Source organism: Passer domesticus, chromosome 19, assembly GCF_036417665.1.
Source record: "Passer domesticus isolate bPasDom1 chromosome 19, bPasDom1.hap1, whole genome shotgun sequence".
NCBI classification, from domain to species: Eukaryota; Metazoa; Chordata; class Aves; order Passeriformes; family Passeridae; genus Passer; species Passer domesticus.
In genome coordinates, this window is record NC_087492.1 from 4,096,541 (window position 1) to 4,113,232 (window position 16,692).

A 16,692-nucleotide genomic window follows, 5' to 3' on the forward strand; every position below is an offset into this window, starting at 1 on the left:
TCCAGTTCTCCATCAGCTCCAGCTCCTTTCTCTCCGACCCCTCTGCAGTCCCAGTTTCACTGCACTCTGTCCTGACATATTCTTATCTCTCCCCTCTCATCTGACTTTTATACCTCCTGCATTCACACCAGGCATTTTCCTCCTCCACACTGCCTGAGTGCTCTCCAGGAATGATTCACTGAACACAGGACATATTCCTGACAGTCCAGGAACTGGAAACAAGAGGAGCCTCTCCTGCAGGAAAAAGTCCTTCTGATCTCTCCTAGTCCAGGGCTGAAGCATCTTCTGCTGCTCTCCAGGGATAACTGCCTGCTCCAGCACTAGGAGCTGCAAAATGCCTCAGCAACACTCAGTGCTGCTTCACCCTCTTACTGCCACTGCACTGCAAAGGTGGGTCCCACTGGGGAATATGCCCCCACTGAAGGAAGTGCTTGGCAAATACAGTCTCCATCTTGATGGAACTTAACATCAACAAATTAACCTTTATACTTGACCTGCCTGTAGCATTATTTATACACATGAATATATTGCTAGGAGGAAGACACATGCACGGAATGCTGAAGTGCTGTGTTTTCCCTGAACACCAGCACCTGCAAGCACTGTGGAGTCAGGAGTTGAATCCACTGCAGTGGAACACACCTAGAACATTCAGCACGTCTCTCCTTACAAGTTTCCTAAGAAGTCCATCAAACCATGGACTCAGACATCTTTGTGCATGAACTGCCTCTCCACTAGAGAAAAAGGTTGAGTGGATGTATCATTCTGCACACACAGAAGGTAAATGACTACACCTTTTCTCCAAGAATTTGCTTTAAAAAAATTATCTGTATATTTTCTGGTTTGGCAGTGTTATTAATTGTCCTGAACATGAGGGATGAAAGAGGTAGGTCAACATCTGGACCTGAAGCAAATACCTGGAACAACAATTCATAAACAAGGCCCACAAAGCAGGTTTAATGCCCAAGAGTTAACCCAGGTAGAATGAATCTAAGTATTTTTAAAAAATTTTCTCTGGTACACCAACTCTTCAGCTCTCAAGTAAGAAATGCAGCACTTTTTTCTGGTCTGAAGAGAGGAGGAGAGACCTTAAGCCACTTGTATGTATCTACCAAGTGCTACAACATTTTAAGGCTGGAATGGCAATTTCAGCTCACGTAGAAACACACCCATCCTAAATTTGACAGAACAACTGTAATCAGAAATTGGTCTATTTCAACAGCACAAATCCAAACACCTCTGTATTTCACAGGTTCTTTGTGTGCTCACACATAAAGCCACTTAATCCAGCTGTTCTCAGCAATCATTCACAAAAGCAAATGAATGAAAAAGAAATAATTAGCAACCATTTCCACTCCTACCCTTTAACTGAGGGGAACAATAATTTGACTGCTTCAGTCAATGGACAAAACTTATTTTCTGTGCATTTGAACAGAAGGTTAATTGAGATATGGTGGAACCAGCTCTCACACTCGGACTTCCTGAAAACAAGGTTGTCCTGCCTGTTTCAAGGACTTTGGCCTCAACTTTTTCAGGAAGTGAGGCAGGAAGCTTCCAACAGGTGACTTTTCCAAGACTGAACTGATCTTCAGGAGCCATAAAGGAGTAGTGCTGCAAACAAAAAGCCAATTAAACTGATCTCATTTTTCTCCTTAGGCCTCGCTGGGCTGGAAGGCTGTGGCCTGGCCTGGGCCATGCTGGCTGATCTGAAGGCAATCAGTGATCTGGTCCAAGCTAAGCCACGCTGCTCAGAGCCACACAATTGTGCCATCTAATGAAGGATGGGAGCTGCAGAAGATTAAAGCTCCTACCCAGAGCAATAACCACACAGCACAGCTGGAGCAGGACTGAGCTCTGTGGTTTAAGGGCCTCCTTAAAATGGTCTGCAAATATGTGACAGGAGAGGCCTGGCTCTAGCAAGACATGAAGAAGCAAAGCATCAGGGAACAAGGACAGTCACAAGAACAGCTCCAAGAGAGCAGGGGCACAAGGGATCTTACCAGAGAGGTGCTAGAAATTTCTGAAAATCAGTCACCTGCTGGTCTGTTTTGGTATTGGGTTTGTGTTTGTTTGGGTTTTTGTTTTTTTTTGGTTTTTTTTTCCCCTCAGAAAAAGAGCTTGATATTCTTTCTCCATTTTGGCAAATGGATAACTCACATCACACTCCTCTTACATGACACCTCCTAGAGAACCTCCCATTCCCCTGGAGAATTAATCAAACATTTTTAAACAAAGCAGAAGAAGTTGGCTGCATTAGAGTTTCAATACTGGAGTGGTAAATCTTTGCAGAAAAGCAGCTAAGTTGGTGAATAACAGAATCATGACCACTAGCATCTTCTGCCTTGAGATCTCAGCCTGCCTCCAGTCAGAGAACACGGGGGCCAAAGGCTGTCTCTGCTCCAGTGGATGTTTAGAGGTAGATGTTATCAAATTCCTTCCACATCTCTTTAGATTTCAGGAGACAAGCACCCACATCACACACAAAAAAACCACCCTCACATCTTTTTGTCAGCCAGCTCCCTGAAGGGGCAGAGAAAGGAGGAGCTCCTCACCCCAAGAGGCTGCCTGTGAAGGGCACAGGTATGGTGTAACAGCAGAAAAATACAGGAAATTTTTGCACTACTGCAGTCTGCACTGCACCTTCTCCAGGGATAAATAAAATTCCGATCTCCACAATCTCCATGGCTGTCAATCTGACACCTTTTGTGAATACTAAATTCACACATACAAAGAACTTTCTCCTTTGTAGGTTTTGAAACATCTCACATGCCGTTTCCTACTGGTAACAGAACAAGCAGCATAATTTCATACCTGGCAATTTGAAGCCTCTTTCAGCAGTTTGGAATAATGGATTATGCCTTTTGTTTGTCAGTAGGAACAGACAAATAAGAGGAAAAAAAACAACTGCAAAGTTTCAAGCAACAATTCCTGTATTACAAGAAGAGCTATTTTCTGACTGTTCCTGTTGGCTAATAAACAAAGGGAACATCAGGTGTCCATTTTATAAATTCTAAGGATCTGGGATTTTTGAACTGGGAAAGTAGGACAACCTCCTGATACCTTGGGCAGATATATCCCTAACAACCAACCAGCAAAAAGCAAGAACTGCTCCCTCATCATGCATGCAGCTCACCCGAGCAGCCCAGCTGGACAGGGAGCTACTGAGAGCTCAACAGGCCATGCCAGAAAACACTATTTACTTTTTGGACACTAACTATAAAGAGCAACCAAGATGTAATTAAGGTTCTTGAACATAACAGGGCAAAAAATATCAGCTCCAGTGCTGCTCACTGGCCAGAAGTTTTTAATACAGCTGGACAGCTTCTCAGAGACCACCAGCCCATCCTCTCGCTATCAATATTCACTTTAGAGCCTCCAAAAGCCTCAAAATGCCTCTCTGCAGATTATTTTGTAAAGTCATACTGAATAAGGAAATATCTAAAGCTCTAGCCTGAAAAAGAATAAACCTATCCCTGTTTACAGGAGCTGTATTGCTCAGTATAGCTAACAAGCTGCATGAGAGCCAACTGCTGCCAGGCCACAAAAGGGCTCCCAGAAAGAAGGAAAAATTCCAATACATTCTTATATTAATATAATTCCAAAGGCTTGAACAAAAATCATCCTGGTTATATCAGCCCAGCAGTTGGTTTTGGCTGCTCCCCTGACTCTGGCCAGGGCCCAAAAGTAATCTTGGTGGAAGGCTGCTGCAAGTACTACCTTGATATCTGTACAAACACCTGAAATGTATGGGACAGTTCCCTGGTAGAAATTCACATAAGCATGGCAAGAAGACACTGTGCAGTGCTCATTTAAATATCTCCAAAATAATCAAAACCAGAGAAAGATTATATTAAAAGATAAAAGATCTCAGAAACAAGGAATATTTGGATACCCATAAAGTGCCCCTCTATATTTGCATCTGGCACAAAACATGCATCCCATCCTCCAGCAAGGCAGCAAGGAGTTATTTTTGAGAACTTGATAGTAAGAACTGAAAAGAAATAACTCTGCTTCTCTAGCTCTTTCTTTCTATTAAGCTAATTCCCGTTGTATAAAGTCAGCTTGAAAGCTCCTTTCAAAGAAAAAGGGGGAGGGAGGATAGGAAGAATCAGATCTGCTTGTTTTTTGCATTTGACATTCAGGTCTCGTCACCCTGTTTTGTTTTCCTGGAGGACGCGGCGGCGCAGACCTCGCAGAATGATGACATCACACCTACCAAAAAAGCAAAACCCAAACAGGAGGGAAGCAGCTCTCCCTCAAACGAGCTCAGAACACCAGCTCTGCTTCTGGCAGCTGCCTTCTGGATAATTCAAAACTCAGTGGGTCTGAGGGTAACCAAATATTCCCTTCAGACCCCTGGCCCAAGTAAGCAGCCCATGAAAATGGGGAAGGGGACAGTCCTGCTCCTTTCCAGACCAGGCAAAATCAAATTAAAAAGTGTTTAGCTACTGTTCCCCTCTAGAGATACCTTGAACACTACATTGTTTTCTGCCTGTTTATACCTGTTTTATTGTTGGTTAGGAGTTACACAGGCAAGTGGCTTCTACCATGATGAAACAAAGCAAAGTACAGCATGTTTAAATTGCTCAGTAAATTGGAAGCTGCTCTTTGTGAAATGCTTTATGAAGTTATTTTTTCTGTTTGAGGCAGGCATTCCGAGCAGCATCCTTCCTGCAGAGCAAGGAGCCATGCTGCACCAGGAACAGAGGAACTGCTAGGTGTGCATGCATGCAGAGTGCAGCACCTGCACAGGATAAAAACACACCTCTTGTGGTGAAAAGGTGTTCATTCCTTCTCTGTATTTATTAAAACTCAGGAAAGGCCCTTGCCAGAACATGTGTACCCACTGCTCCACGTCACAAGGAGATTTACCCTTCATGTAATACCTGAACCCAACACACTGACATGATTGGCAAGCTCAAAAATAACAGGTTTCATATGAGAAATACCTGCCAAATCTTGGAAGAAAATCTCCATTTAAGACATCAAACTAAATAGCACATGACCAGTCTCCTTGCTTCTAACAATTTATGACTTCATTTTCACAACAACAAAAAGAAACAAACAAAAAAAAAGCAGGAAAGAAACAAAGACAATTACAGAAGTGGAAGTTACTACATATTCAGTGGTCACATGGTTCCACTTATATCTACTGAACAGCACAATGGTGACAAAGCATTTGACTGATTTTGCTGTGATTTTTTGGTATTGAACATGAAACTAAGAAGACTGCCATCTCTACCTTATGTACAAGCTCAATTCAGACAGAACACTAATAATTCCTCAAAGCAGCAAAACAAACCCAGACTTGCTATTAACTTAGGGACAATGCTCCACCAGGACCATCAGCTAACCAGGGGTTATTCTCAGATTTTGTCCCCAAAAATATTTATATTTTTTAAATATGCCCTCACAGAGGATCTCACATTCCTCCACAGAACTCAAATGTCTTGTTATCACTCTAGAGAAAAGGTTCTTCATCCAGAGGGTGTTGGGCACTGGAACAAGCTCTCCAGGGAAGCACTCACAGGCAGAGAGTTCAAGAAGTGTTTATACAAAGATCTCAGACACGTGGTGGGATTCTTGGGGCACAGGAGTTGGACTTTGATGATCCTTGTGATCCCTTTCAACTCAGAATATTCTGTGATCAACTACTCTGAGAAATCCTCTCATAACAATGACTGATTTCAGATTAACAAATGGCTGATTTCAGATCAAATTCAATTACAGACTTCTGTAAAGCAGCTGATGTTTTCTATAGAATTTGACTTCCAATGGTAAAACAGTAAGTGCATTCCAGATCTATCTCAAGATCTCAATCTCCTGTCCCAGCAATTAAAAGGAAGGAAAATGAAACAAGCAATTGCCTTTAAGGAAGCATCAAAAACAGGTGGTAACTCCAATCCAAGATGGAATTCTGCTTCTAAGTTTGAAGTGTGAGCTCAGTTGTGTTGGATGGGCCCAGTGGAGCGTGCTGAGTCCTGCTGGGTTGACTCTGGAGACCAGTCAGGACAGTCGGACAATGACCATCTCTGTAATTTTCTGTTTACATATTTACAGAATGTATTTAAGTGGTGAGACCGTATGTGTCATGGCCTTAGAAATGCTAATCACAGGCATGAAATCACATACAGAAAACCCCTAAATCAGCAGGTGCTCACTGCCTCCAAACCAGAAAATAAGCAGACAAGTAGAATCACAACTCACACCATCCTCTCCTTCCACTCATGCTGCTCCATATCACCCATGCTTCCCCAACACCTATGTAAATAGGTAGGTAGATTTTGCAACAGGCATAATAAACAAGTATGAACTACTTCAAACCAACACAGGTAACATTAGTTTTAAAGCTGAAAGCAGCTTTTGGAGAAAGCTTGCTAAATTTCAAACTCCATGTCTGTGGCAGCATGGGAAAAAATCCCTCAGACAAACAAGGTCCCAAAATACTGAGCACTTTCACACGGGTGCTCAGATTCCAAGGTTTTAATGCTTTTTGAAGTTATTCTAGTTTAAAAGGATGACTGAAGCAACAAAATTCTTAATTTTGTCTGTCCAGGTAAGCCCCAGCTATTTCACTGCATAGTTGTCTTAAATGAATCCCCACACTGCAGAGACAGGTACAGCAGAATCTAGAACAGATGAAAGTTACTGGTGATGAGCTGAGCAATGGCTCATTCTGCAATGTTTATGGATTCCCAACAGGCACAGGGGCTGGAAGCTCCTCTTCCTTCCCAGGGCACCAGGTGAGAATCCTTTCAGCTTTTTACAGCAGTGTGCATTTGCATTACACAATAACCAGACCCTGAAGAAAAGGTGAGATTCAGTTGTGGCAGAGACTGCACAAAGAGGGTGAAAAGATACACTGCCCTCACAGATCTCCATAAAAATGTCCAGACAATACTCAAGTCTTTCAATTTTATATGCACAGGAATATTTTTACTTAGATGGGCAGCCCCCAGTTATCCCTGTGCATGACTGACTTAAAAAATGAAAAAAACTTAGTTTGTTGTTCATCAAGTTCAGGGACTGATTTACAATGCATTAAAAGCCCTTTTCAGATTTATGTAAAGATAAAAATCAGCAAAAAGTCACATAATAATAACAAAAAATATTAAAATTTTCAAGACTTAGCCAGCTTATTCATGACCAGCATTAAATTGCCATTATGGCAAGAAAAATCTCCATATTGCTCCTATGATGAAAGAAGAAACCCCATCCCTGCATTCTCAGCAGGTCAGGCAGACTTTCAGAGGGAGATCTGGGACGGTGCTGCTGCTGAACTCTGAGGTCTGTGTTGCTCCACCACTCCCCAAGGCAAAGCAGCATCTCCTACACTTCTGCTTCCACCTTACAGCCTGGGAGGAGCTGATGCAAGCTGGGAACCAAGGAGACAAATTCTTCTACCCCACCACCACCAGCCATCCTGAGCAAATTACTCACTTCTCCACCTGTACTTCAGTATCCCCACCTCATGAATGTGGAAAATAAATATGCCTTTATCATCCATTTGAGATACCTTGAGATTTGTGGGTGAAATTCAGAGCACGGAATTACTATTATTATCCTGCTAATTCAGAGAAAAGTATAAAACCATCACATATGTAAGATAATATTTCTTTGCTATAGCTTAAATTTCTATTTGTGTATTAATATTTCATTTCTTTTATTAATAGTAATTATAATTATTTCTGTTTAAACATAAAATATTTGTAATACCTACAGAAAAACATTGTGATTACACCAATTTATAGTCACTAGAGTAATTAATTTTCAGTACCAGAGATTCCCACAGCAATGGGAAGACTATTCAAATGAGGATCACACACCCTGGTGCTGGATCAGCCACTGTGGAGAAATGCCAGAGCCCAATGTGATGGCCCACCTGCACAGTGGTCCACAATTACCAATTCCAACAACAGAGGAAAACATAAGAGACTTAAAATAATGTGCTAATTAGTAGTTTCAATATATAAGGGCCATTCAAGAAAAAGCACTAAAATAATTGGGAAAATTTAGAGGCTTTTCCAAAATATTTTTTTAAAATATTTTGCATCAAAAATTTCATGTCAAATTTTTATGCAATAAACTAGCAAATAATTCTTTAAATGTTCTTTATGGTTTTATGACTAACTATGAGCTAGTGAAGGTAAATCATGTACTTTATAAGTAAACTATTTTCACGTTAGTCTAGTATTCAAAGCACTCTGCATGTTATTGTCAAATCAGGAACAAATCTTTTGCCCAGTCTTGTTTTTGCAAATAAATTTACATCATCAGTATTGTAATGAAATCAAAGCAAAGGTGAGGATGAAGACTTCCTTCTTCCATCACATTTTTTTAAAATAAAAAACCATGTATTCAGATGATTTCTTAAGTACAGGTTATCTTAGTGTTTGGTTCCCTGTGCTCTGTCCTTCCAGTCAGCAATAGAAATGTTGAATTCTCTGGTCAGTTCAGGACATCTGTGTAGGTTGATCTGCTAAGAATGTGGTCAACTACTGAGCTAGCAGCTGACAGCAACATCTCCTGAGAGCAGAAGGAAATATCTCCAGTGATTGTCATGCAACCAACTAAATTCAGCCCCAGCATCCTCACTAAGCCCTCTTCTCCCACCTCCATGAGCACTCCAATCTGTACAGATCCGGCCACTCAAGGTGGCTTCTGGAATGGAGATGCTCTAGGATTTCCTTGCCCATGTATTGTGGCAAATGAAGGGGAAAATAACCTTCCATCACTTACAAAGGACTGATGATCAGCATTCAGATGGGTTTGCCTGCATTCTTGCTGCAAAACGGGCAGGTCCCAGCAAGAATTAAAAGGAGGTTCTACCACACACCTCCAGCCAGAGACTAACCTAGTTTTAAACACTTCAAAGCATGTGTTAGAGGGGGGTTTGTGTGGAAAGGGAAGAAGGAAAATTAAGCCAAAAACACAGGTAAGAGTTCAGGGTTTGCCTATATGGCAATTAACCCATAATAAAAATGGAGCCTGGCATTCTTTGCAAGGCACTGCCTCTGAAATGTATCATTATTTCCTCTGACATGCACTTTTAGGAGACAGCAGGAATTTTTGTCAAGGCCAAGGTTACCCTCTTTTTTAAGTGAAGTTGCAAGCCTTCATAAAAACCCCAATCTAAGAGCCTGGCTGCACACCCGGCCACACCAAGCAAGTATAAAGGGGGGTTTGTACAGCTCAGCTGATGCCAGCGAAAATCAGATCACTGCACCTTAGTCTTTATGGGTGGCAAAACCACATTACTGCAGTCAGTCCAGCACATAATTCTCAAGACAAGACTTCAATATGCAAAGGCTAATTTAAAAAGCCCAAGGAGACAGAGGAAAGTGATGGATTAAGGGCAGAAGATACTGTGCTGTGCACAGACCCTGTGTTCTGTTTGACCCTCAAAGAGGGACACAGCTTACCTAGGGGTACAGGGCGAAATCATACCAAAATAGATTCCAAACCCAGGGTTTAACTAGTTTGCTATCTAGGCCAGGAAACAGTTCTGGAACACATTTAACACAGTTTAATCGCATCAAATCACAGCTGGCCCAGAACTGATTTTAACAACTGTCAACTGCTCCTTGAAACAGGCAAAGCCAAAAGGAAGATCACAGCACACAGTTTACAAAGAGCACAGAGACAACCCAAACATCCAGAGCAGCAGCAGCAAAGCAAGGCACATTCAAATCCCATGATCTTTATTCAGATTGGGTTACAAGGAAGTGGGAACTGGGAGGAGTTAATGTTAGTGACAACTGCAAGCCAGAACTAAAGGAGAAACATGTTGCACTGCCACTGGGACACAGCTTGAGAAATCCTAAAAACTGATGGAGAAAGTTACTGCACTACTTACTGGATACCCGTGGCCTATTTGAGAAACAGCACTAGCAAAAATAACCTCTCATCTCAGCTGGGGAGGGAGGGACAGTCACCAATTAAAAGGGGACTGAGGTGGGAAATGAGAATTGCATATTAAGAACGGTGAAGGAGGCAAAAATAACAAACATGTGCAACAGCACATGAGATTCTTTCCAAGAAATCTCAGTACAACATTTCTCTGGGCATGGGCTCATGGCTCTGTTACTGCCCTTGAGCAGTGGAATGTCAGGGAAGAGGAAGGATTGCTGGGTGCTTGAAAACAGACTGAACACATGGATGGGGAGCAAGCCAAAAGTGTTACAAGAAATGCTCCCTACGCTTTCAACATACTTGCACTTGCATATTCTCCTGGACCCCAAAGCTTTCTAGACATTAGAAATTAGCCAGAGCAGAGTGAACTGAAGCTGAACCAGCAATGCAAAGGAAGGACTGATCCTAAGGACCTAACCCCTCAAAATCTGTGTCTAGCAGTGCTCAACTAATGGCAGAGGGCTAAAGGGAAGTAAAAGAAGTTTTAAAGTTTAGGTGAGCTAAGTGAAAGGCTGAAAGCAACTTTATTCACATTTTAAGAAATCAAATGTAATACATATTGACTTTCAGTCTAAAGCTATAGCAAAAATCTCTGAGATTAATAGTAAACATCAAAAATTTTCCTTTCAAATACGGATTGATAAAGCTGACATGCAATAAAAGCTTCCAATGAAACTCACAGGCACTGTTCCCCCACATTCTGATAGGAGGCTGTCCTGTAAAAATGCTGAACTCAATGAGTGTAGGAGAAAACTGTTTTTATAAAATTACATCTCACTCTAAAGAAAATATTTGTATGGCTGTAGCCAGGAGTGTAACAAGGGTCATTGGAAGATCACAGGCACAGAAAACTGAAGAGCCTGCCAGCTTTAGAGTTTTGTGACTTTTACTTTTTTTCCTCAAGATCTAACTTTTCCCCCCCAAACAAAACATTTCAAGCCTTTTCCATCCTACAGACAATACTCAATATGTAAATCTCATGCTGTCACCCCATTCTGACCCCTAAAGAAAAATCAAAACTGTTTCCAGCCAAGCAATACAGCAAGCAAAACTATGAGCTACTGCCCAGTTGTATTAAGAAGCCATCATCACTCTTAACTCATGTTGGACTGTCCTCACCAACCCCTAAGAGAAAGCAAACCTCACCTCCAAGCTATAGGTGTGTAACTAAAGCTGTAGATCTGTCCTCAGCAAGCTCTGATTAAACTGGAGAAACTCCTCTGTTTAGACAAAACTTATTGCTGCTTTGGCAATTTCATGTTTTGTTTACAGTGGCTACCTTGCCTTTTCTTCTGGCAAAGAAACAAAGATTTAGCAGAATGTCGGAAAAAAAAAATCCAAGAGTAATAATGCACTGACTTCCCATCAAGTGTTAGAAGTTCCTAATGGCTTCCCTTTCACAATTTAAAAAAATACTGTAATTCCAGTGATCATCAAAAATTGCTTTAAAAACCACGTTTGGAGCCCCCACTGTGCTGGCTAATGTCCACTGTGTTTCTAAGGGCCTTCAGAAAGTATTCCCTCCTCCATGTTCTGTACTGTAAATGAGCACTTAGGCAAAGAGGAAGGAATAGTGTGTAAAAGCCAACTCTGCTTTTAAACAGCTCTCTATCTTTTCCTACTATTTTCTGCACACTTCTTCCCCTCAGACACTTTGAATTCCACATCTGATTTCATGTTTTTATATTTTAATTTTTTTCACAGGAAGGACTCTCCCTCTGGAACTTCACATGAGGGGATTAGTGATTTTCTGACCCTTTGTCCATTGAATTTTTTTCAGTCTTCTCCACAGATAAATCAATGTATAATCAGCAATGCCTCAGCATGTTAAAGGACAATAAAAACAAAGAATCCTGACACAGAACCCCTACAAGTTTAGCAGAAAGTGCCACCAGCCACCTCTATCTTTAAATCTCATTGCTGGCTGTGGTGGTGCAGCCCAATCCTGGGGTGGTCTCTAACCTCACCTCACAGTGCACTGAGCCATTTCAGATCACCAAGCTGACACAAAACTGTGTTTTTCCTTAGATTAGCTTTCTGCTGGTGCAGGATCAAAGACCAGAGCCAATGGAATGACACATGGAGAAGCAGGTGGGGGACAGGACAGCACACCCCAGTCAGGGGAACTTGCCAGAGAGCACCAGGCTGCACACACCAGGGCTTCATCCTGCACTGTGTCCATCCAGAACGAGCACTTTGTGGAGAAGAGTAGGACACGCTCTTCAGTATTATAGAAAAAAAGACAGATGTGGGTCTCAGAAATATTAAATCATCCTGCTCTGTGCTGTTACAGGCAAGCTTGTCCCAAGCATGGTTAACCAGGAGAGGACAGAACTGAAAGCTTGCTGTCAGACCCAGGAAACTTTCCAGTTCAGACGTGACTCCAGTCCAGGGTTGAAGCTCAGCTCTTCCCTTTGTCCAGGCTCACAAAAGGGAAATAAAAGTAAAATCCTTGACACTACACAGCACACTTGAACAGGAAAAAGGTAATGGCCACCCAGCACCACTGCCATTCAGAAGACACGAGGGTGGCTCACCCCTGGTAACACCAAAGATTTTTATAATTTCTAGTATGCACTTCAATCTAACAGTATGCTGTTTACATGATTTTAATATGAACAGGAACACAACAGAAAATGCTTCTAAGATAGGATCTTAGTGATTATGGGAGTGTTCTTCAAAACACAGTGAGAATGGAATAAGACAAGTGGTATTTACCATAGCTTCCTCACCACTTCTGGATCACAATGAGAGCCAGATCCACCCTAATTATCTTCTTACTTGACAAAATACCTATACTGACAAAATAAACTTCTATGAGGCATGTTCTGCAAATGACTTCACTCCCTACTAAGTTAGATCAGAAATATATCCTTGCAGAAGTGACAGACATGGGAGACAACAGCAGCAGTATATCCTGTCTGTCTTTGCTAGAAAGAAAATTACATCTGAAAACCAAGTACCTGGAAACCACCTAACGTTCTGTTGAGTATGCAGGGGTTGTGTCAAAGTGGAACTCACTACTGCAGAGTCAGCTACCTACAACATCTTTAAAACAAATCTCTGAAATTGCTGCCATATCTATTGTTCTCTACAAAACGTCCTCATTACAGGAAATCCACTACTAGGATACATCTGAAGATGTAATTATTAGTGTGATATTTGTTTCTCTTCTAATGAATCTCACCAAACATAAAACCTGAGACAGTCCTACTACTTATTAAAAACATGTTATTCTGGAGACAAAAATGGTTAATAGAGCTAGAGATAAAAACTGCACAATTGGAAATGTTATTTAGCTGGAAGTAAACATTTAAAGTTCTTCAGTTTAGCTTACACCAGATTTTAACAGCAGGACATAGATAACTTTTTCAAATAGTCTAACTTGAGGCCTAAGCCATTTTATCTGTACATAATTTTAATGCCAACATCTGGTCCTGTACAGGCAACACTTAATTCAGTCTACTTAAAAAGAAAAATAATATCCAACTATCCAAAGAGTTTTTACTTCAGGCAGTTGTATTTCAACAGGAATGAACTTAAAATTAGGCTGTCCTATCAAAACCACCTTCTCTTCACTGAGATATTGTTAACAGAGAAGAAAAACCTTCTGTCAAGTTCAAAGGACAAACTGAGGTTCAAGTTTATCAATGTATTTCAGCCCATGGATAAAAGGAAGAGGAGTCCTAAAAATGGCAAACATACCAGTCAGAACTAGGCCAGTGTTGTGGAGAATCTAATATGAAGGCTCAAGCCAATCGTTGATTAGGTTTGTCCTTGGACATAAGTAGCAAAAACTATGGCACACTATGAGGAGGCAAGGCACAAAGGCAAGGAAAATATAGGCTCAAGAAAAGCATACCAAAAACTGTATTTATTGCAACACAAGTTGCTATTCTGTAATCCTGAAACATGAAAACAAGCCTTCCCTAGTGTCAAAATGTATCAGTTTTCCACGGTTTTCACTATTATGTGCTATCTGCTAAAGCTGTTTTTCAGACACTGAGGATTCAAACTATATTGTTCAATTTTATATATATCTATATTTGTATTTAAGGTGGTATTTTTGAAACATTCCATCTGAAGCACTCCAAGCTGATAACCTTTATCCAAATACATAAAGCAAGAGCCATGTCAAACACACTATAAATAGCATTAATAGTAAGGAATCAATAACATCCAAACCTTTAGGTAACATCTTATTAATCCGCCCTTGGCATGCATGGGCACACTGCTGTAACGGCTCTCAAAATGCAATAGTCAAAGGTGAAGGACACAATTTGTTCAACTAGTTAATGCAACTGCTATTTAACCAACAGAGCCACTAAAATGCCACCTAATGAAATACTCCATACCATGATAAGCAGCAGAGACAAGCACGATAAACATGAAACGTTTTTCTAAGAAAATATATTAGAAGTCCTCAGGGCTGTTACCGATCTGTCATATTTTTTTTCCGAAGGCATGTAAAAGATCTACATTTGACAACAACCATTTTAATCTCTGGTTCTCTCTCCCCCCCCCCCCACCTCATTTCTTGTACCGCGCCCAACACAATGGTACAACTGCATCTCCCAGGTATCGCCTTGGTATTTATTTCTGCTTTCACAGTGACAAAGGTCAACTCTAATGCTCCAAAGATGCTTGCAGCAAAGCTGGGTGAGAGATATTTCTAACGACATACCCACACGCGGGTTACAGAAATCCAGCCTCCATGAGATGTTTTAATCTGACAAATTAAAATGGTTGGGAAACGCTATTTGGGTAACGGAATCGGCCGCCACATGCATTGCTGAGGGGGGGAGCAATAAAAGGTCTTTAAAATAGGTCACTTTCAGCCAAATCCCACACCAGCACCGAACAAAATGGTATATACACTGAAAACTCACCGCTTGGGGAGGAGCGAGGGGCATGGAGGAAAAAAAAAAAAAAAAGGAAAAAAAAAAAGGTGAAAAAAATAAAAGGGCATAAATCCGCGCGGGTCTCCGAGGGACCCCAAACCCCCTCCGGGGGCCGGGGCTCGGCCGGCGGAGCCCCCGGGGGAGCCGCAGACAAAAAGGGCCGCGGCGCTGGGCACGCCTGGCCGCGGGGCCGGCCCCGGCCCCAGCCCTGGGCCTCCGGCGGCCCCTGACAGCGGGGAACACCCCTCCGCCCGCGGCCGCCCCTCCGCGGGAAGCGCCATTTCGCCGCCCGCTCCCCCGCCGGTGCTCGGTGGCGGCGGCCCCGACCCTGCGGCACTGCCGCAGAGCGCGGCGGGGGAGGCGCCGGCCCCACCGGGCCGCCCCCCCCACCCACCGCCTCCCGCACCCTCCCGGGGCCGCCCCGGCCGAGCCCCCCGCCGCGCTGCCTGCCTTACCCTCCGCCGCAGCCGGGCTGGGAGCGCCGGTCGGCCCCCCGCGGAGGAGGAGGAGGAGGAGGAGGAGGAGGAGGAGGAGGAGGAGGAGAAGGAGGAGGAGGAGGAGCGGGGCAAGGGGCGGCGGCCCCGCGGGGGGAGGCGCCCCCGGAGGGGCGTCGGGCCCGGCCCCCGCGGGTGCCCGGGCGCGGCGGGCACAAAGGCGGCGGGGCACGGCACCTAAGATGGCAGGGCGGGCGCGGCGGAGCGCTCAGCCGCCGCCACCGCCGCCGCCACTACCGCCGCCGCCGCTGCCTGGGCCCCGCTCGCCGAGCCGCGGCCAGGCCGCGCCGCGGAGGCGCGGCGTGCGGGAGGGCGGGCGGCGCCGGCCGTGCCGCCGCGGCGGAGCGGGTCCGTGTGCCGGGCCGCGATCGCTGCCGCCGCCCCGCCGCCACCTCCCCTCAGCGCCGCCCGGGCTCCGGCTGCGCCGCCGCCGCCGCTCCGCGCTGCCCGCAGCCAGCGGCCCCCGCCCGCCCCTCTCGCGAGACTTCGCCGCCCTCTCCCTCCCCCCCCAGCTCCGCGGCCGGCGGGAGGGGCTGGGGGCGGCGGGGGGAGCAGGGGCGGGGCCGCGAGGGGGCGGCGGAGGGGCTGGGGGGAGCGGGCCGAGGGGTCCCGGGCGTGAGGGGCTATCCGAGGAGGGGGTTTAGTGCCAGGGTCGCTGTGGGGAGAGGGCGTTGGTCTGGTGGGCTCTTTTGAGGAGGGGGCAGCCGGCTGTGAGGGGTTGTGTGAGGAGGAGCCCCTGGTGTGAGGAGAGGGTAACCAGGTGTGAGGGGTTGTGTGAGGAGGAGCCCCCGGTGTGAGGGGGCTCTTGGGGAGGGGTCCTTGGTGTGAGGGGTTTTGTGAGGAGGAGCCCTTGGTGTGAGGGGCTTTTGGGGAGGCTCGTTGGTGTGAGGAGAGGGTAACCAGGTGTGAGGAGGAACCCCTGGAGTGAGGGGGCTCTTGGGGAGGGGTCAGTGGTGTGAGAGGGTAACTGGGTGTGAGGGGCTTTTGGGGAGGGGTTGGTGTGAGGAGAGGGTAACCAGGTGTGAGGGGTTGTGTGAGGAGGAGCCCCCGGTGTGAGGGGGCTCTTGGGGAGGGGTCCTTGGTGTGAGGGGTTTTGTGAGGAGGAGCCCTTGGTGTGAGGGGCTTTTGGGGAGGCTCGTTGGTGTGAGGAGAGGGTAACCAGGTGTGAGGGGTTGTGTGAGGAGGGGTTTTGGCATGAGGGGACAGGTAGGAGTACAGGGGAGAGCTGGCATGTGGGGGTGCTGAGGGGAGTTTGGGAAAGGGGGTTTGTGGAAGCCCCGTGTGGGGACACTGAGGGGTGAGAGGGGCCTGAGGGAGAAGATGGTGAGGGCTGCTGCTGAGGCCATTTGAGCTCAGATAGCATTTTGAGGGGCAGCAGGCCTGAGGGA

General features: G+C 44.9%; 1 protein-coding gene across 1 annotated transcript in view; it reads right to left on the reverse strand.

Annotated features, from left to right (window-relative positions):
- Positions 1-15,621, reverse strand: part of TAOK1 (TAO kinase 1) — a 69,748-nt gene extending 54,127 nt beyond the window's left edge. Inside the window, exon 1 of the mRNA XM_064395069.1 lies at positions 15,266-15,621. The gene's annotated coding sequence lies outside the window, so the exon portion shown is untranslated. The remainder of the gene's footprint in view (positions 1-15,265) is intronic.
- Positions 15,622-16,692: the final 1,071 nt, after the last annotated feature.